At 39.4% G+C, this 21197-nt stretch overlaps 1 protein-coding gene across 1 annotated transcript in view; it reads left to right on the top strand.

Annotated features, from left to right (window-relative positions):
• The window catches only part of CSMD2 (CUB and Sushi multiple domains 2), a 1071431-nt gene that overhangs the window by 560134 nt on the left and 490100 nt on the right, over window positions 1–21197 (top strand). The gene's annotated exons all lie outside the window — the stretch shown is intronic.

Here is a 21197-nt window from a genome sequence, read left to right as displayed (position 1 = left end):
AGAACTCTGGAAGTTGCCCCAATGTCTGCCCTGTCTTTCTGGGACTTGGCCTGCTACTGGCTTTCTGGAATGTGGCCTGCACTGGACTACCCTCCATTCTGAAAAAGATCTTTCCTGTTGACCTTCTAAATTGTCTTAGATTGGAAATTCATTTCACCTAGTCTTTTTGCTGGTTCTCTAGCTTCAGAATCTGTTTTGAAGCATTATTTTAAAGTTATTTGGAGGGATATTTTGGAGTGCTCAGGCAGGTTCCTGCCTTTACTTTTCCATCTTGGCTCTGTCTCAGAATTATGAAATCTCTGTTAAATTTGTTTAATTTAACTGAATCTAACTGGTTTTAGAAGAATAATTTCCAAAATTAGAGTTTCCCCAGGTTAGAAGTGAAGAAGACCCTTAGTAGTATAGATATGGTACCTGAGAGGGTATAGTTTTAAAAAATATTCAAAAGTTACATGAGAGTAAGACTAGTGGTCATGAGATACACTGATAAGAAATAGAATAGATCTTTACAGGCTTTGTAAACTGTATGAGGCAACATACGGGGAGACCTATGAAAGAGTATAGAGTAAATTCAGCAAACTAAGATTTATCAAGTATTTACAATGTAGAAGTAATGTGTTAGATTTTTGAAGTTAACAAGTGAGAAATGACATATTCCTTTCAGTTCAGGAGAATGTAAATTCTAGAAGGAAGTATTTGGGGTTGGTGGTATATAAGATAATTACACAAGTAAATATAATATAGTCTAGAATGTGATAAGTACACATGAGGGGTTAAACAAAAAGGCATAGGAGATTTTTGGAGGAAGGGATGACTTTTAACTGGTGCATTCAGAAAAGGTGTAATTGAAGAGGTGGTACCTGAGATTGGCTTTGAAGAAAGGGAAGGATTTCAATAGGTAGAAGTTTTGGGGGAATTTATTCCATGTAAGGATTGTGGATTATATAAAAGTATTAGAGATAAAAAGGGTAGGACAAGACTGGGTAATTTCACATATTACTTGAATATTCCATATATTACTGGAAATTGAGTAAAAGAGAATATTATTTAAAAAGACTAGAAAGGAGAGCAGAAGCTAGACTGTGGATCAGTATGCTAGAATAAGTATTTGTATTTCATTCAGTAGGCTGTGGAGATTTGATGAATTTTGAGAAAGACAGTGATATAATTGAACCTGTACATTTGAAATGTTGCTTTTGCATAATGTTAAAAAAATGAATTGGAATAAGGCCCAGTGTAGAAGTTAGAAGTCTGAGGTACTTTAAGTGTTATGATAGTCCTGGAAAGAGGGCTTGAAATAGACTGGTAGTAGAGTGAATGGAATAGAGGGGACAGATGTAAGAGATATTGTGGAGGCAGAATTGTCATACCTTGTAACTTACTGGATATGTAGGCTGATGTGTAGGGAAGAATCAAAAATAAGTCCGTAGGTTTGAAGTTGGGTGTCTGGGACAGTGGTGGCATCATCAGTAGAAATAAGGAAGTTATGAAGAAGGTAATGAATTTTAGGTAATGAGACAACATCTTGATATTGATGTCTAGTAGGAAAGTGTGAAATATGAAGCTGGAGCTCAAAGGGGAAGGTGAAGTTCAAGAAAGATTTCTGAGAATCATACATATAGAAGTGATGCTTAGCCAGGATTCTCTGAATTCCTAGGAAAGGAGGAAAGAATCAATGGAGACATAGTTTTTGAGAAATTAAGGAGGGTAAGTCATGAAGCAGCCATCCTATGGACTCCATTTTCTCAATGATGTAAGAGGATCACAAGCTTTTATCAAGAGGGGTGGAGATGAAATTGAAGATCTGAAGACAGAGGGAAGATATAGGATTGCTGTTGTGGAGTGATAGATAAAGAGTCAATAAAAGATAGATAAAAGACTTTCCATGTAGTTGTGAGGTACCAATTGAGGTTTAATATTACATATTTTTAGTAGATCCACTCAGCATGATTATATGACTTCCAGCAAGAGTGACTCAGTGACTCAGAATTTAGGGAGATTTGAGTGATGCTAGAAGTTCTTTTTATAATGGCTCTATCCTCTTTCTTTGAAACCATGTGCTGTTACTATTCTAGTATGTGTACCACACTACCTTGGGAAAAACCTTTAGGTGCTTAATATCGAGCAAGGATGAAGAGTAGCCCTAGGTCATACTAGATTTCAATTCTCATTGGAGGAGCTGAGTGGATATTTCTTTGTGATCTGGGAACCTCAAAGATGCCCACTGGCCTGAAAAATAGGCTTTCTCCTGGTGAACCCTAAAGAAGTCCAAAGCCATAAAATGTCAAAGCAAAGTTGCTGCTCTGAGGATTAAAGTTGTTGGAGAAGGAAGGTAGTTTGTTAAGAGGTCTCATATGAGCCATTTGTAGGAATGATCAATGCTGAATGCCTGATGGATATGCCTTTAGCAAAACTGAGTGGTGTTTTATTTCATCTCTTCATTACCCAAGTGAACTGAAATATTTTTTCCTAGATTCTTTGCCTTTAATTATCCTCCTGTTCCCATTCTATTGTCCACTTAATGTGGTAGGAGATGGTTTTTTTTGTTTGTTTTACTTTTTGGAGGGGGGAAGGCAGGGCAATTGGGGTTAAGTTACTTGCCCAAGATCACACGGCTAATAAGTGTTAAGTGTCTGAGGCCAGATTTGAACTGAGGTCCTCCTGACTCCAGAGTTGGTGCTCTATTCACTGCACCACCTAGCCGCCCCTGTGGTAGGAGATGTTAACTTTTACATCTTGGTTCATCAGATTAACTTAAATTAAAAAAAAAAAAAGAAACAAAACTAATTGAGTTGAAGGAAAATTCCTTCTTCTTCTTTTTTTTTTTTTTTTGCTTTTTGGAGGGTAATTGGGGTAAAGTGACCTGCCCAAGGTCACGTGGCTAGGTTTTATGTGTGTGTGTGTGTGTGTGTGTTAAGTGTGTGAGGCTGAATTTGAACTCAGGTCCTCCAGACTCCAAGGCCAGTGCTCAGTTCACCTAGCTGCCCCAGGAAAATCCCTTCTGTAACACATTTTTGTGCCTCTTTCTCAACTGTTCATCCATTTGGCACCTCATCATTCTGTATATTTTCCTCCTTTTCTCTTTGCCTTCAGTCTTCATTAGAACAAGTCTGAGAGACAATGGATACAGTACCAGGATCACTGGACAGACAGAGTAGGAGATCTAGGTTCAAGTCTCAGCTCTGCCATTAATGTGTTGTGTGATTTGGGGCAACATTTAACCCTTCTGTGGGCTCAGTTTCCTTATTTATAAAATGAGAGAATTGGACTAGATGGTTGCTATGCTTCCTTTCAACTCTAACATTTAATTTAAAATCAACAAAAGGATCTGGCATTGGAGGAAGTGACTAGCCTACTCTGATTCAAACATACAGAGATATCTTACTGAAATTGCTACGGTAATACTGGTACAGTGTTAATTACAAGACAACAAACATTATTATATTTTGAGTCAGGAGTCAGAAAAGATCATCTTCTCCAACATCCTGATTGGTCAGATCACATGCCTATATTGTATAAGAGTTGGGATTTTAGCCTCTCTCTGTTGCCAAACTGGACAATTTTCTTTTTCTTTTTTGCTTTTTTGGGGGCAATTGTGGTTAAGTGACTTGCCCAAGGTCACACGGCTATTTTTTGTGTTAAGTGTCTGATGTAGGATCTGAACCCAGGTCCTCCTGACTCAAGGGCCGGTGCTCTATTCACTGCGCTACCTAGCTGCCCCAGACAATTTTCTCATTGCTTCATTCCCCACCCCCAAACTGTGGTGCTGTGCTTAGTCCATTCCCTATGCCTAGAATGCCCTCCCTCTCCATCTTAGTCCTTTTGACTCTTACCTACTTTTAGTGCTGAATGCAAATGCTATTTCCTTCAGGAAACCCCTCTCCTCAGACATTCTGAAGCAAGTTTTGTATCTTTCAAATTCATTTATCAAATAGTATCATGTATTATAACTATCTGTATTGGTGTCTTCTATTTTTCTACTAGACTGTAATCTCCTAGGGCACAGGGACCAGATCTCGTTTAAATTTTGCATCTCCCACAGTGCCCAGAAAGTGCTGTGAACACAGTAATACATATTTGTTGCTGCTAATATCAACAGGAAGTCCTTCTTTTGTATGGAGAATATCTTCTGTGACATTGTCAAACACTTTAGGGGGACATATATTGCCCTGCTTAATACCTCGCTTGATTTCAAAATTCAGTAGCTTCATGAATAACATTATTTTTATAGTTACATCTTTATAAAGGCTGGTTTAATGTGGGAAATACATTTTCTGAAGAGAGCCTTCAAGTTTTCATCATACTGAATCAAGTACTGTCTTAAATTGAATAAACAATAAATAAAGTGGGATCTTATATCATCTATACCACAGTAAGTGGTGGCAGACTGTGGTAGAATGTGAGGGGAAATATTTTTGTTCTGGGAGGGAATTTAGATGCTACTAAAATCACATTTTCAATAATACCAACAGCAGTTAGCTATTAACATTTATTAAGTACTTACTTCAGGCCAGATACTTGCTTAGTGCTAGACATTTGTATAGTGACTCACAGTTTGCAGAGTGCTCTGATTTAATTATCATTCCATGAAGTAATTATTACAGTGATTATTATCCGTAAATTTACAAATGAGCAAACCAAGGCTAAGGGACTTGCTCAAGGTCACACAGCTAATAAGGGTGACAAAATTTGAACCCTTATCTTTCTAACTCTAAGACAAGCCTAGTATTCTAACCTCCATACCACTGAGCTGCCTTGTTTTTTATATTCTGTTGGATTCTCTACCCAGGTTTAAGTCTGGTCCTCGGGTAGTTTCCCTATAACTCTGATGTACAAACACAATTTAGATCATTAATCTCTTTTCCTTGACAGCCTTCAACCCAGCCTCCATAAAATATAGCACTGGTCCTGAATGAGCTCCACAGCTGTTTTAAACTTCATCTTTCTTTATAAATAGCCTTAAAGGAAAGGCCTGATTTATATGCATTTTGTCTCTGACATAGAACTGAATTTTGCATGGGGGGAGGGGTTTTTCACATCTTAAAAAAAAAACTTAAATGACTTGAACTATAATAAACTCTTAGCTGGGATGTGGTTCAGTGCAGTAATTGGTTTCTGTAATCTCTCTCAGCATAGCAATATGGGTTCCACATCAAAGTTTAGGATGTGTCAGCAATACCATTATAGTCACAACTCCTTTTCTTAGGGTATGTGGTCTTTTAGTAAATATCAATTTGGGGTTCTCACTAAGTGGCTATGTCAAAGCTTCTTAAAACCCTCAAGCTTTTTATAATACCTTCTCTCCCTTCTCTTTGCAGAAGACTTTACCTCCTTCTTTACTAAGAAATGAGGTCATGTATTTGAGCTCTCAGCTAGCTAGCTTTGAGTTCTCTTTTCCATGCTTCAGAACACCTATAGTCAGTCTTTTCCCATATTTTCCTTCCTTGTCCTGTAGTCTCTGGTGATGAGATGGCTCTTCTTATAAGGGCAAACTGCTGTAATTATGCCCTTCATCCCTGCCCCTTCTGTCTCTTTCTGAAGTTTCCCTCTTTGATCCTCTCTCCAATATTCAAATATCTCCTTATCTATGTAGGGAAGGCCCTGAATATAGCTAGACCCGTGTAGTGGGCCCCACCTGTGGCAAAGTCTGTACTTATGTGACTCAAAGGAAGCCTTTCTCTCAAAGGGAGAAATAGACATTTCTAACCTCTTCTTCCCTGACCGTCCTCCAAGGGTTTAATTTCTACTAAGAGGAGAAGCAGGAGTTTGAGGCTGATGAGCACTCTGACCTCTTTAAAGGGGGGGGGGGGCGGCACTGGGCTAAAATTATATCTCTCTACTGACTTAAATATTATTAGTCTAGAAGCTATGATTAGGTTAAATCTAACTTCTGATCTCTGCCAGTTTTGAGGGGAAGGGGAACCTCATGCCCTATATCCAACGCTTGACCCCTTTCCTACCAAGTACCAGTTTCACAATAAACATACATCATGAATAGCAAAGAAACCCATTTATCCGAATAATAGCAAAACAGAGAGCAGGGAAGGTATATATGAGAGAATATATATCAGACAATACAGAATGAAGGAGTTGTCCTATTGGAAGTGAGATAATTAAGCTTAACCAAGATAGATTATCTGGATCTCACTCAAGGGAAACTCCCTGAAGTCTCTAAGAGTACCAGGTAGGGGACAGTGACTTGATGGACACTGCCAGCTACTCTTATGTCTTCCCAGCATCTTTTCCTTCAGCAACCTGAAGTGGGGGAAAGGGGGAGCCTCAACCATTTTCCTTGTTAAAGATGGAATCCAAAAATACCTGAAATGACTCAGTGCTTGTAGAGTTTTCAAGAGCTGAGGAAGGCTGGAGCTCTCTCACTTTCACCACTCTGTCTTGCCCTTCCTGCAGGGTAGGATATTCGTTTCCAGCCATAAGGAGAGAGTCTCATATCAATGGACTTTGGAACAGGGGTTAAATCTAACTGGCTTATTCCCTAGTCCCTTAAAAAAAGTCTTAAAAACACTTTACTTGATTCTGTCTTTTCTTCAAGGTATAATTCTCTATCTTTTATTCCATACACAGCTAAACTGCTGTTGCTTCAAGTTCTCACCTACCATGAGCAGAATAACAGAATTTGAGAGTTTTTAAAATTTACGATCCTTTATGTCTATCCTATCCCTCCTCCCACTTATTCTGTTTTCTACTTTGACTCCATTCCTTTTCAAAAGTGTGTGCTTATAACTTCCCTTTTCCCCAATCTTCCCTCCCTTCTATCATCCCCTCTTTTCTCCCCTTCCCCCCTACTTTCCTGTAGGGTAAGCTGCCCAAATGTATGTGTATGTTATTCCCTCCTTAAGCCAAATTCAATGAGAATATGGTTGACCCATTCCTTTTTACCTTCCTGTTCTTCTCCATTGTAACAGTTTTCTCTTGCCTCTTTTATATGAGATAATTTACCCTATTCTATCTCTCCCTTTCTCCTCTCATTATATTCCTCTTTCACTTAATTTTATTTTTAGATATCATCCCTTCCTATTCGACTGATCCTGTGCCCTCTATGTATACATGTACACACATATACACACACTCACATATGTATTTATATATGTGTGTGTGTATATATATATATATATATATATATATTGAGAAAAGTCTCATGAGTTACAGTTATGACTTTTCCATGTAGGAATGTAAATAGTTCAACTTTAATAAGTTCCTTATTATTTCTTTTTCCTGTTTCCCTTCTCATACTTCTCTTGCTTCTTGCATTTGAAAGTCAAATTTTCTGTTCAGCTCTGGTTTTTTCATCAAGAATACTTGAAAGTCAGGGCGGCTAGGTGGCGCAATGAGTAAAGCGCCGGCCCTGGCATCAGGAGGACCTGAGTTTGGTTCCAGCCTCAGACACTTAACACACACACACACACACACACACACACACACACACACAAACTAGCTGTGTAACCTTGGGCAAGTTACTTAACCCCAACTTCCCTCCAAAAGGCAAAAAAAAAAAGAATACTTGAAAGTCAGGGGCAGCTAGGTGACACAGTGAATAGAGCACCGGCCCTGGAATCAGGAGAACCTGAGTTCAAATCCAGCCTCAGACACAACACAAGGGAACTAGCCATGTGACCTTGGGCAAGTCACTTAACCCCAATTGCCCCTCCATAAAGAAAAAAAAATACTTGAAAGTCCTCTATTTCATTAAATGACCATATTTTCCCCTGAAGCATTATACTCAGTTTTTGCTGGATGATTCTTGGTTTTAATCCCAGCTCCTTTGACCTCCAGAATATCATATTCCAAGCCCTTCAATCCCTTAATGTAGAAGCTGCTAGATCTTGTATTATCCTGATTGTGTTTGCACAATACCCAAATTGTTTCTTCCTGACAGATTGTAATATTTTCTCCTTGATCTGGGAATTCTGGAACCTGGCTATGATATTCCTAGGAGTTTCCTTTTTGGGATCTTTTTCAAGAGGCGATCAGTGAATTCTTTCAATTTCTGTTTTTCCCTCTGGTTCTAGAATATCAGGGCAATTTTCCTTGAGAATTTCTTGAAGGATGATTTCTAGGTTCTTTTTTGGTCATGGCTTTCAGGTAGTCCAAGGATTTTTCAATTATCTCTCCTGGATCTATTTTCCAGGTCAGTGGTTTTTCCAGTGAGATATTTTACATTGCCTTCTATTTTTTTTTTTTTTTTGTTCTTTTGGATCTGTTTTATAATATCTTGATTTTTCATAAAGTCATTACTTTCCATTTTCTCCAGTCTACTTTTGAAGGAATGATTCTCTTCAATGAGTTTTTGAAATTCTTTTTCCTCTGGGCAATTTGGCTTTTTAAGGAATTCTTCTCCTCATTGGCTTTTTGGACCTCCTTTGCTGTTTCAGTTACTCTATTTTCCTAAGCTGTTATTTTCTTCAGTATTTTTTGGGTCTCCTTTAGCAGGCTATTGACTCACTTTTCATGATTTTCTTGCATCATTCTCATTTCTCTTCCCAATTTTTCTTCCACTTCTCTTAGTTAATTTTCAAAATCTTTCTTGAGCGCCTCCATGTCCTGTAACCCATTCATATTTTTCTTGGAAGCTTTTGATGCAGGAGTTTTGACTTTATTGACTTCTTGACTTCTTCTGGTTCCATGTTTTGATCCTTTTTGTCCCCCAAAAAGGATTCTGTGGTCTGATTGTGCTTTTTATGTTTGCTCATCTTGCCAGCTAATTACTTGACTTTTGAGCTTTTTGCCATGATAGAACTCTGCTTCCAGAGTGGAGAGAGCTTGTAATAGTAATGTAATTTAAAGATTTCCCTGTATTGGCTTGGTTTTTGGTTTGATTGTGTTAAAACCCAGAGCTTGTTAATCCCACTTGTGGGATGGACTTGTTGACGTGAAAAGAGAGGGCTGGACTGGGAGGAGCTGGTGACATAAATTTGGAGAGACACAAGAGAGAGGCAGAAGAACTTTTGGAAGCAGCACCTTTGGAGGCAGAGAGAGACCAAGAGGATTGCTGAAGGCCACTTTGAATTGCCCAGGACTTTTGAGACCTGCCACCCAGAGCTGCCAAGGACTGAGGAGACATGGCTGTTATGCTGGTACTTTGTCTGTCTGTTCTGATGTTGTTTTGCCACATTTGTCCATTGGTGAAAGACAGTGCTGTTGTTACAGGAGTTTTGGAACCTTGCTGTTGGTTCAGAGCTCTTGAGACTTCTGCAGACAGAGAGTGAATACTGTCCACTGGTGAAGGACAGTGCTGTTGTTGCAGAATTCTTGGAACCTTGCTGTTGGTTCCAAGGCCCTGAAGAAGGATTTTCTTGTTCTATGTTTACAGGGCTTTGTGATGGACTAAATGAAGGTACAGCCTAGGGGTGGAGTAGTACTTAGAACAGGGACTTTGTAATTGATTAAATGAAGGTAATGTCCTGGGGTGGGGTAGTACTTGATTAACTCAGGTAGTACTTGGAGATAATTTAATCAAACTTAGTAAATGCTGTATTTTGAATGATGTCATATTTTGATCTTCTCTGTTCTTAATTTGTCACTGAATAAAATGGAGAGCACCTATGCTGGTATTTTGAACCTTGGGAAGTTGCCTTTCCTACCGACTACGCCATAATGTAATGTAATGCCAAGGAACCTTGCTATAGTATATGTTTTACTCTTAGCCAGAGAGGTGAAAATGAATGAAAACTGTAGAATAAAAAGGCCATGAGACTGAAGAACAAAGATTTTGATGATGTAATGCAATGCCAAGCAGAGGCAACTTCCCAAGGTTCATTTAGTCCATCACAAAGCCCCTCTTCTCAAATGGAGATTAGTTTCCAATCATAAGTAAAGTACATTCATTTGTTCAATCATAGAACACAAAAAGGTCAAAAGTTCCCCACCCCTGGATCACAATTGAATCTACCCCAGAGTTACAACAAGTTTAAGCACAGTACTTAATACCCAAATGGAAGTCTTTTCTTCATTTTGACAAGAGGCAAGTTCTCAGCAATCTTTGTTCCTGGGGAGACAAAGTTTAGCAAGGCCACAAGATACATTGCCAGTCTCTTCATTAATTCATTCTCTGTCTGCAGAACAGTCCTAGGACCCCTGAAAACATTAGCAAAACCCTCTTCCAGGATTTCTGTAAACATACAACAAGAAAATCCTTCTTCAGGGCTTTGGAACCAAGAGCAAGTTTCCAAGAATTCTGCAACAACAGCACTGTCCTTCACCAGTGGACAGTATTCACTCTCTGTCTGCAGAACAGTCTCAGTAGCTCTGAACCAACAACAGAACTTCTGCAACAACAGGACTGTCCTTCACTAGTAGACAAATCTGGCAAAACAACATCAGAACAGACAAAGTACCAGCATAACAGCCATGTCTCCTCAGTCCTTGGCAGCTCTGTGTGGCAGCTCTCAAAGTCCTGGGCAATTCAAAGTGGCCCTCAGCAATCCTCTCGGTCTCTCTCTGCCTTCAGAGGTGCTGCTTCCAAAAAGTTCTTCTGCCTCTCTCTTGTGTCTCTCCAAATTTATGTCACCAGCTCCTCCCAGTCCAGCCCTCTCTTTTCACGTCAACAAGTCCATCCCACAAGTGGGATTAACAAGCTCTGGGTTTTAACACAATCAAACCAAAAACCAAGCCAATACAGGGGAATCTTTAAATTACATTACTATTACAGAGCTTTGTCACAAATCTCTGGGGTTTTTGCAAATGTTGTCAGAGGTCTGAGGAGGGCGCCCTCTCTACAGCCACCACAAGCTCTGGCACACTGGCGTTTCTCACCCCAGGACTACCACCCAAGACAGTGACCCAGATTCAAGCAGGTCAAAGCAAGAACTATTACCCTCTGAATGGTCACTTGGTTCCCCTACAGTCTGCAGGCCAAGAGTTCCGTAGGCATCCACATGGCAGCAGCTGCAGGTGCAGCACCTCCTCCACCTCTCACCCCAGGGGCAGGGGCCAGACCATGCTTTTCTATCACCCAGTTCCAACAGAGTTCCCCACTGACCTTTTATTTCATTTTGGTATTTATGGGTTGAGATGTCTGGAAACCCCCACAGTTGCTGGTGATTCACTCTTCTTAAGTCTGCTCCAGCTGGTTGGGGCCACACCGGGTCCAGGCCAGTGTGCTTTGCTTTGCACTTGGCTCCCAGCTTGGTGCAACAGACCCTTCCTGTTGGCCTTCTGGGCTGCCTTCAGCTGGAGATTTGTTTCTCTCTGTCACTTTTTGGGTTTTGTAAGCTCTAAAATTTGTTTAGAGTTATATTTTACAGGTATTGGAGGTGGTTGGTGCAGGAGTTCACTGACATTCCTGCTTCTCCTTCACCATCTTGGCTCTGCCCCAGAATTTGAGAGTTTTAAGGAAGCTCAGTTGCCTTTTAGTCCAGCTTATACATAAAAATAATCCCTGCTGTAAAATATTTGACAGGTGTTCATCCAGCTGTGGAACACAGGCATCACACACACAAGAAGACTACATCACAGGGGGCGGCCAGGTGGCTCAGCGAGTAAGAGCACCGGCTCCAGTGTTGGGACGACCTGGAGATCGAATCCTGGGCTCAGACACTCAGCACCACACCCAGAAATAACTGGCCGTGTAACCTTGAGCAAGTTACTTAACCCTGATTGCTTAAAAAAAAAAAAAAAAGAAGACTACATCACCAGTCTTCTTGACTTTTGTCTTGCTACTGGACTTTGATAACTCTGGAAGAGAGGGTGAGGCTGACACTTCATATGACTCTGCCTCACTTAAATCCAGTTTTTGCAGGAGTCTAAAGACATCATCCATACCATTTTACTGTTTCATTCATATCTTACTATTCAAAAGTTTTACTGTTTTTTTTTTAACTTTTCAACTATTTTACTATTTTATTATTTTACCATGTTACTAGTTTATTATTTTATCTGAATTGAAGTCCTGTGGCAATGGGCTAAGCAGCAGGTATGGATACATTGGAAGTTGTAGTCGCAACACTGAACACAGGTAGCCTGGGACATAGGGTCTTCCTACTGGACTGAAGCAGCAGTGGGATTCAGCAGCTCCCTGGGTTTCTGAGCAGGACTGCTCTGCTCACCTCCTGGTGTGAGGAAAAGGCTAGGAATGGTACACTAAAAAGTATGTGTTATCCCTTAGCCCTGCTTACCTCAGCAGGCAGAGATCCCACCCTATGGTCAAAACAAAAAAAATGTAAAAAAAACTTTTGTGAAGATGATTTCACTCGCCGTTGGTACATGGAATGTGTGCATGCTTATGGACAACACGAAATGCAGGAGACCTGAAAGATGAACAGCTCTTGTTGTGAGAGAATTCATCCAGTATCACATCCAAATAGCAGTGCTGACTGAACAAGGCTGGCAAATGAATACCAGCTTACCAGAGTTGGAGCTGCACACAAGTTTTTCTGGAGTGGCTGCCGTGATGAGGAATGCTGTAAAGCTGGTGTAGGTTTTGCAATCAAATCTAATCAAGTCAGCAAACTTGTATGCTTTCCAAAAAAGAGTGAACGACAGGCTCATGACAATGTGATTGCCACTTGCAGGAAAGTGCCACAATATCATCAAGAGCATGTGTGCTCCCACCATGAGGAACCCTGATGAGATCAAAGAAATATTTTATGAAGACCTGGAGACCCTCATCATTGTTCTGAAAGAGGACAAACTTGTAATTCTGGGTGACTTTAATGCCACAGTAGGCACAGACTATTAGACATGGCAGGGAGTCCTTGGGAGGAATATAATCAGAAACAGCAACAACAATAGCAGCGGTCACTTACTATGGAAAACTTGTGTGTCTCATGACCTCATCACTAACACTGTCTTCCATTTACTGAAATGCAATAAAACTTCATGATGCACTCTTGAAGAAAACATTAGCATTTAATAAACTATGTCATTGTAAGGAGAAGAGACAGGATGTGAGCGTGACTAAGGCAATGTGATGCAGAGTGCTAGACTCACCATAGACTTATCCTCTCTCAGTTAAACATTCACATTCAACCAAAGTGGCAGCCCCAAGGCAGGATGACTATCAGAAGCCTCAATGTCAACACATTTGAATGCTTTTCGGTAGGTGAACAGTTTCTTGCTGACTTTGAGGAAAAGTTGATCCAACACACAATTGATAACAGTGCAGAAGAAAAGGAGTGGGCAACTTTCCAAGACAATGTACGATACTGCATTTACTCATCTGGGCCATAACACTTGCAAACATCAGGATTTGTTTGATAGAAATTATGGGGAAACTCAGAAGCTATTAAATGGAAAACAGAAACCCCACAGGGTTTCCAGTCGGATGGTTCATCTGTCTCTAAGAAGGCAGCATTGAACTGCATTAAAAGTAAGAAAGGAAAGCTTAAAGAGATGGAGGATTCTTGGCTCAGTAAGAAGGCAGATGAGTTCACTTTTACACTGATAGTAACAACCCAAAGTGCTTTTATGATGCCCTGAAGACTATTTATGGGCCAAAGACCTTTGGTATATCTCACCTGTTTAGTGTTTATGGAGCCACACTGATTAGTGATAAGGACATGATCCTTTGGTTCTGGGATACTTCCTTACTGTTCTCAACAGACATTCCTCCATGCTGAGATCACGGATAGTATACCTCAGGTATACCCTCACTAGCCAAACTTCCAAATGAAGAAGGGATTTTGAAGGCCATTAAGCTCTTCTCATGTGGCAAAGCGACTGCTGCTGATTCTATTCCAGCTGAGATTTACACGTGTAATGGTAATGGGAATTTAAAGATCTTCCCTGCCCCTTAATAGGCCTAAAGGAATTTGAACATCTTCCTTGCTCCCAATAGACTGAATATAATCACAAGGGGCCTGTGGGGGGAGGAGTTTGCTGAAGGGTAGAGCAGAGCCCACAGGAAGCTAGGAGTCAAAGCAGCTAGATGGTGGGAGAGAGAAGACATAGCCAAGGAGATAGCTAGGCTTGTGAGTGTTTGTTTGCTCTCTGCTAGGCTTTTGAGTGGTTGTTTGTGGGAAAGCTAAAGGATGTGTGGCTCCCTGATGTGCTATGGTGTATTAACTTCTTTGTTGCTATGATGGATTTGGTTTCCTGGTATTGGGATTTGGCTTCCTGGTGTCTGAATAAATGTTTTGCTTCTATCTTATATATGGAGATTCTGTTATATTTTGCAGTTGAGAACTATGCCAGCATATTCATAGTTACTCTTGGTACTGTGAATATTATGTTGATACTACAACAAGGCAGGGCATCCACTGCCCATACAAAAGCTGGTTGAAATTTTCTGTGTTATATGGCAAGAAGAGTTATTCTCATGAGTTTAAGGATGCCTCCGTCTCTATAAAGGAAAAGGAAATAGGTTGTCCTGTGACAATCACAAGGGGTTCTCTCTCTTAGTTATTGCTGACCAGATTTTTGCCAAAGTCCTTCTTAATAGGCTGATCCTTTATCTGGGGAATAGTCCTTTACCCAAGAGGCAGTGTGACTTCAGAAAGGGCCAAGGAATGGTTAACATGGTATTTACTCCCCATCAACTACTAGAGAAATGTGAGGAACAGAACAGGGGTCTGTACACAAAGTTTGTTGATCTAACCATAGACTTTGATACTGTCAGTTGTGAGGGTTTGGGGAAGATCATGGCAAAATTTGGTTGCCTGGAGAAGTTCATCAGTATTGTATTCCAGTTTCATGATAGCATGCTTGTACTGCTTCCAGATAATGGATGATGCTCTCACACTTTCCCAGTCATCATTGGAATGAAGCAGGTCTGTGTGCTTGCTCCTGTGCTTTTTAGCATGATGTTTTCAGTGATGTTGTCAGATGCCTTCAATGAGGATGGAAGTGGCATCAAGGTCAGCTATTGTACTGACTACAAACTTGGCTACAAACCAAGAATAAAGTAGAGGGAGAAATGGTGCATGACTTTTTATTTGCAGATGATTGTATACTCAATGCAGCCTCTGAGACTGAGATGCAACAGAGTACGAATTGTTTTTCTGCCACTTGTGCTGACTTTGGCATGACAACAAATCAAGAAAAGAGGTTTTCCACCAGCCAGCAAGGCATCATCCATATGTGGAACCATCAGTTACAGCAGATGGAGACATTTTGAATAATATGGATAAGTTCATTTACCTTGACAGCATATTTTCAAGGATGTGCACACAGATGATGAGGTTGATGCACACATTGCCAGAGCTAGCCAGGTGTGTTGGAGGCTTCAAAGGAAAGCGCCAAAGACAAGAAGTATTAGGCTATCTAACCAAACTGAAGGTCTGACCTCATTGTTGTATGCTTGTGAAACCTAGACAGTCTATAGGTACCAATGCCAGGATACTGCCACTTGAATGTTCTTAGGAAGATTCTGAAGATCACCTGGCAAGATAAGATGCCAGTCACTGAGGTCCATTCTTGAGCTGAAGGCATTTGAAGTCTACTGCAGAGAGGTCAACTCTGATGGTCTGGCCACATTGTTCAAATGCCAAACATACATTTGCCTAAAAGACTTTTATGGAGAACCAACACAAAGCAAGTGCTCACACAGAGGTCAGAAGAAGCGATACACGGACATTCTCAAGGTCTCTGACAAACTTTGGAATCAATTGGGAGACATGAGAGACACTGGCACAGGACCACCTGCCATGGTGTGCCCATATCAAAGAAGGCACTGTGTTCTATTAACAAAACAAATTTCATAGCCCAAAAGAAAGGTGAGATGTACAAATTTAGAGACATCTCCATTCCAGATTTTCATAGGGACTATTTGTGCCCAACCTATGGTAGAGCCTTCTGACCTTGTATTGATCTGAACAGCCACAGTTCTATGCACTACATTGACCTTGATATCAAGATGTCATTTTGGTCCTCTTTGAGTACAAAGGATAACAAAAGGGATACTAACATAAGGACGAAAGACAGTCTCTGCTTTCAAGAAGATCATGTTCTCCTGCCCAATATATCTTTATTTATTTTGTTAAATATTTCTTAATTACAAATGAATTTTTTAACATGTATTTTTAAAAATTTTGAGTTCCACATTTTCTCCCTTCCACCCCTTAAGTAGACAAGCGATTATAATATTGATCATACATGTGAAGGCATGGAAAACATTTGTACACTAGCTATGTTGCAAAACACAGACAACCAAAAAGTATACTTCAATCTATACTCAGAGTTCAGCAGTTCTCTCTCTGGAGGTAGATAGCATTTTTCATCATGGGTCCTTTGGAATTGTCTTAAATCATTGTCTTGATCAGAGTAGCTAAGTCTTTCAGTTGATCATCATTACAATATTGCTTTTACTGTGTACAATGTTCTCCTGGTTCTGTTCCCTTCATTTTGCATCAGTTCATTGGAGATTTCCCAGGTTTTTCTCAAATCATCTTGCTTGTCATTTCTTACAGAACAACAGTATTTCATCACAATCATATATTTCAGTTTGATAGCTATTTCCTAATTGATGTATATCACTATAAAAAGAGCTGTTTTAAATATTTTTGTACAGATAGGTCCTCTCTCCTTTTCTTTGATTTCTTTGGGAAAGGCATAGTAGTGGTATTGCTAGGTCAAAGGTAATGCACAGTTTTATAGCTATTTGGGCATAATGAACTTATACACTAATGGGGGAAGACAACACAAAATGGAGTTGAAAAGCAGGAGTGGGTTTAGGGAGGAAAGGCAAAGTCAAGAGAATGAGTAATGACTGCTCTGGGCCTTTTCCCAAAATAGAGGTTCTAGGAAGAACTCACCAGTGGGAGAAGGACTTGCAGGAGCAGAGCCAGGAGGTAACTGAGGCATGATGGTGTAGTGGATAATTTTCTTTCTTCACAGTCTCATCAGTTCTTATGGATTCAATTTTTATCTTCATATAGATTCTTTCATATCAGTATATCCCCTTATTTTCTTTCCTCTGCTCTTGCCCATCACCACCTATTTGCTGGGCATCTATACCTGGATGTCTCATAACCATCTGAAATAAAAATATATACAAAGATTTTTTTTTTTACTTTAAAAGTACCTGTCTTCCAAATTTCTTTACTTTTGTGAAGGGTATCACTATTCTTTATGTAATCTATTTTCCACAACCAGAGAACTGTCTTTGATTTTTTCCTTTGCCCTTATCTCCCTCTTCCCTAATTTTGATCTTTTGTCAAATCCTCTCAGTTCTTCTTTTACAACATGCCTTGCATCCATTCCTTCTCAAGCCCCTTTCTCCTTTTTCCATTCACATGAATAAACGAAGAATTTATTAAGTTCCTTTTACATTCTAGCAAAGCACTCTGCACTGGGGATACAAATGGGAAAGTGGAAACAGTTCCTGATCTCCAGAAACTTATATTCTAATAGGTGAGACAGTACATTTAGCAGATTTTAGAAGGAATTCAAATAGATGGGATCAATGATCCTTAGGGTACTGCAACAAAACAGATGATAATGCATCTTTAATGTAATTTGGTGAGAGAAAACTCTGTTTCTGCTATTGAACTATTTGACAGTGCCAAGGACTTTGGTGGTAAGAATCTATTTTTCTGAGGCTCCAGTAGATGTGGCTACTCTGGAGATAAGTATCTGTAGAAGTAGTTGCCAGGTTGCATCTCCACAGAAGTTGTTTTCCCAGATGGTGGCTGGGGGTGGGGGCAGAGCTTGAAGAAGGGTTGGTGGTCTGGAGGGCACTACTGTTTACAGTGCTCTTGGGTTCAGTGTCCTAGGCTTTATTCATCTGGCTCTGAGAGGAGGTGGTGGTTAAGGTAATGGTAATGGCCAGTTCTGGAACATGCTCCCTCTCTATCCCTCAGGGTTCCTTGCTGCTTCACCAAAACTGACTTGCTTATCCTGTAGTTGGCAATTGGTAGGCATTTGGTAACTACTGCCCTATTTCATGCCCTCAGTAACTCTTGACCTTCAATTTCAGTAGTCTCCTAGTCTTTCTCCTCTTCAATTCATTATCTGATCTTCATTCAATCAGTAAACATCTTTTAAAATAATTTGCTATGTTCCAGGCACTACATTAAGCGTTAGGGATACAAAGAGAGATAAAGGACAGTCCTTGCTCACAGGGAGGCCACATTCTCATGGAGACAACATGCAAACAACTATGTTCAAACAAGCTTTATATAGATATTAACAAGGGGAAGGCACTAGAATTAAGAGGGATTGGGAAAGGCTTCCTCAACCTGGCAGTCAAAATAGTCTTCCTACATAAACGTGACCATGTCACTGCCAGGCTTGAGAATCTTTAGTGGTCCCCTATTGCCCTGAGGATAAAATACATCCTGGCATTTAAAGTCCTAGAAAGGATTGATAGCTAACAGTGGATAGTGGAGCAAGGATCCAAAAAGATCTTGACAGGCAAGAGTATTAGACTGAATCTAATACTATGACATTCAGTAGGAATAAATATAATCATTTGAATTCATGCCACATGAGACTCAGTTGAAGGAATCTTTAGCCAGGAGAAAGAGAAGACTTATGAGGGATAAGACAATTGTGTTCAAGTATTTGAAGGACTGTTATGTGGAAGACAGATTAGGACTGTTCTATTTGGCCTCAGGGGGCAGAACCAACAGCAATGGGTAGAGGTTGGGAATAGCAAAAATTTAGATTTGTTTGGCAGAAGGGGGAAGAACTTACTAAAAATTAGAAAAAGTACTATGGAAGTGGAATAGACTGACAAAAGGGAATCAAGGCTGCCACGATCATATGATGATAGATCTAAAGAGGTCATCTAGTCCAATACTCCACTTCTGGAGGGCTCTGATTACTAGGAAATTTGTCCTTTTGTTAATCTTAAATTTACCTTTGCCTCATTCAATCATGGACATGAACCAGACTGTTGTGAAAGAATAATCTTAGTAAAGAGAACTTGAGAAAGTTCATAAGCTCATTATTACTAATTGTATGCAGGAAATGTGCCAGAAAGAATGCCTTCTATTGTCGTAGTTGGTGAAATCACAGAAACAGAATTTAAGAGTTGGAAGGGACTTTGGTGTCACTTCATATCTAACAGGACTTCCATTCTATCTTATCTGATAAGTGCCATGTGGTCTTTGCTAGATGATATCCAGAGAGAAAGAATGCACCACTTAAGGTGGAAAGAACACTGGTTCTGGAGCCACACATAGGTTCAGATCCTGCCTCAGATGCTATAGTTTATGTGACTTTGGGCAGGGTGGATAGATAGAGTTCGATGGTTCATCATCTGTAAATGTTTTTGTAAAGTGTTACCTTTATACTCTGGCCGGTGTTTTGCAATGTACTTTAACTTTGTATTAGCTTGTTCATACTTTATTCCCATTCATGTGCTTACTTGCTTTTAACCCTAAGCTTTATTGTATGTTTAATTAGCATATAATGCTACTCATTCCCTTTTCTATTCAATTTAAAAAAAAAAGGTATTACTTTACAAAATTTTTACACAAAAATTTAAAAGAGGTATATTCTTCCATTGTTGTATTTAGTCTTTGTTATGGTTATCATTTTGAGTCAACATTTCAAGTTCACTTTACCCATATTATATGCATTGATTTATTAGACATCTTAGACCATTAACACTATTCTTCATTCATAAGTATCATTTTCCTATATAAACTCTCCTGTGAATTAGTGCTTACCTTTTCCAGCGCATTTCCCTTTCAAACTTCTTATCCTCCACAGAACCTGGCCTTTTGGGCAGTTCCTCTCAAATTATCATTTAAAGGCAGTACAGCAAATCAATCTCCTGTGAAACTAATTTATTTTGATCTTTGTCAGATGTACTCCATAGCTTGTGAGGTGCTGATTACTGTGTTGTTGTAAGCTACTTTATAAAAAAGCAGATCCTGGTCTTCAAAAACATATAAGTGGCCAACTATTCAATGAAAATAGCACTTGTACATTCTGGTTTTTAATTATCTTATCCCGAATTTCAAAGTTAATATGATGCAGGACTTTTCTTCCCCTAAATATATTTTTCATTCTCATGTGAATCAGCAAAATTATGTCATGATTGGTGAGTTTGATGAGTCTATCAGACCTAGTCTAACTAGCTAGGTCAGATCTATACACTGTGTATCTCACATCCTTGTTATTGAATTGTTTTTGCAGTCAGGTAGCATGATTTCTCACACATGTTGGCACCTGTGAATCTTCCTTAGTGCTTGTTGGTTATAGATTTTTTTTAGTATCGGAAGTTTCATATTCACCTTTTATATCCAGACTTGTATGTCTTGTGTAGTTCCAAGTGTGCAGAGTTTCTGCTCCTATTTCTCCTTTGTGTCTTCCCTTCTACTTCCTTAGAATTTTTTTCTGACTAGATTATTTCTCCTTTTTTATTTATAAAATTTTTATTTCATCTAATTAGTAATTTTTATTTTATTTAATTAGTGATAGCATTGTGTACCATGCTGTCTTAATCCAAAAAAAAAAAGCCAATCAGTAATTGTATATAACATTTGTTTATTACTCAGATTTGAGTTAAGAAACTGGGAGTAGGGGAGGGGAAGGGAGAATTGATAAGAATAAGTCAGATTGTACTTGGGGAAGGCTGGATGTATGCCCATGAAATCAATGATAAATTAAGTGAAGTAGACTCTTTAAGTATTGTAGTAATACAGAGAAGAGAATCATTTTGAAATATTTTGATATACATATCAAGAGAACTGATAAGAATGGAATACAAGAGGGGGTAGAATAATAGAAGAAGGGTTGTACAGGGAGAGAACGTGGCATATGTGGGGGAAATTGAAGAGACCAGCTTACTAGAACTGAAAGAGTTGATTATCAAGAAAAGAAGGCTTGATTATTGTTTAGTTAGGGTTAGGGCTTCAAGTGTGAAGACTCTTAAAAACCAGGCTGAAGAGTTCAAGTTTGGTGAAAACAGCCACAGCAAACTAATAACGAGACTCTCACAAGGTCAGGAAACTGATAAGATCAGAGCTGTGCTCTTAGCATGTTATCCAGTTCTTAGTATGGAGCATAAATTATAATTTACAATATAAGCTTCTGAAGGGCAGGGATTCTTTGTTGCTGGGGTTTTTTTTTCCCCGTGTAACTGCCATTTAATACTTGTATATGAGGCTCTTAACTAAATATTGAATTGAATTTATTTACAAAAGAAGTCTATCTGAGTATTGGCGACCTGTTAAGACTTGTTGGTGAGGGAATGTTGTCTTGGATCAGACTGAAATCGGTAGAAATATAGAGGAAGGGATGAGTTTGAGACACATTGCAAAAAAAGAATTAGACTATCTCATACTTCCTCT

Source organism: Petaurus breviceps, unplaced genomic scaffold (assembly GCF_028583685.1).
Source record: "Petaurus breviceps papuanus isolate PSGF00001 unplaced genomic scaffold, PetGlider_PUasm1.0 90760, whole genome shotgun sequence".
In the NCBI taxonomy this organism is placed as follows: Eukaryota; Metazoa; Chordata; class Mammalia; order Diprotodontia; family Petauridae; genus Petaurus; species Petaurus breviceps.
This window is presented reverse-complemented; position numbering and strand designations above follow the sequence as displayed.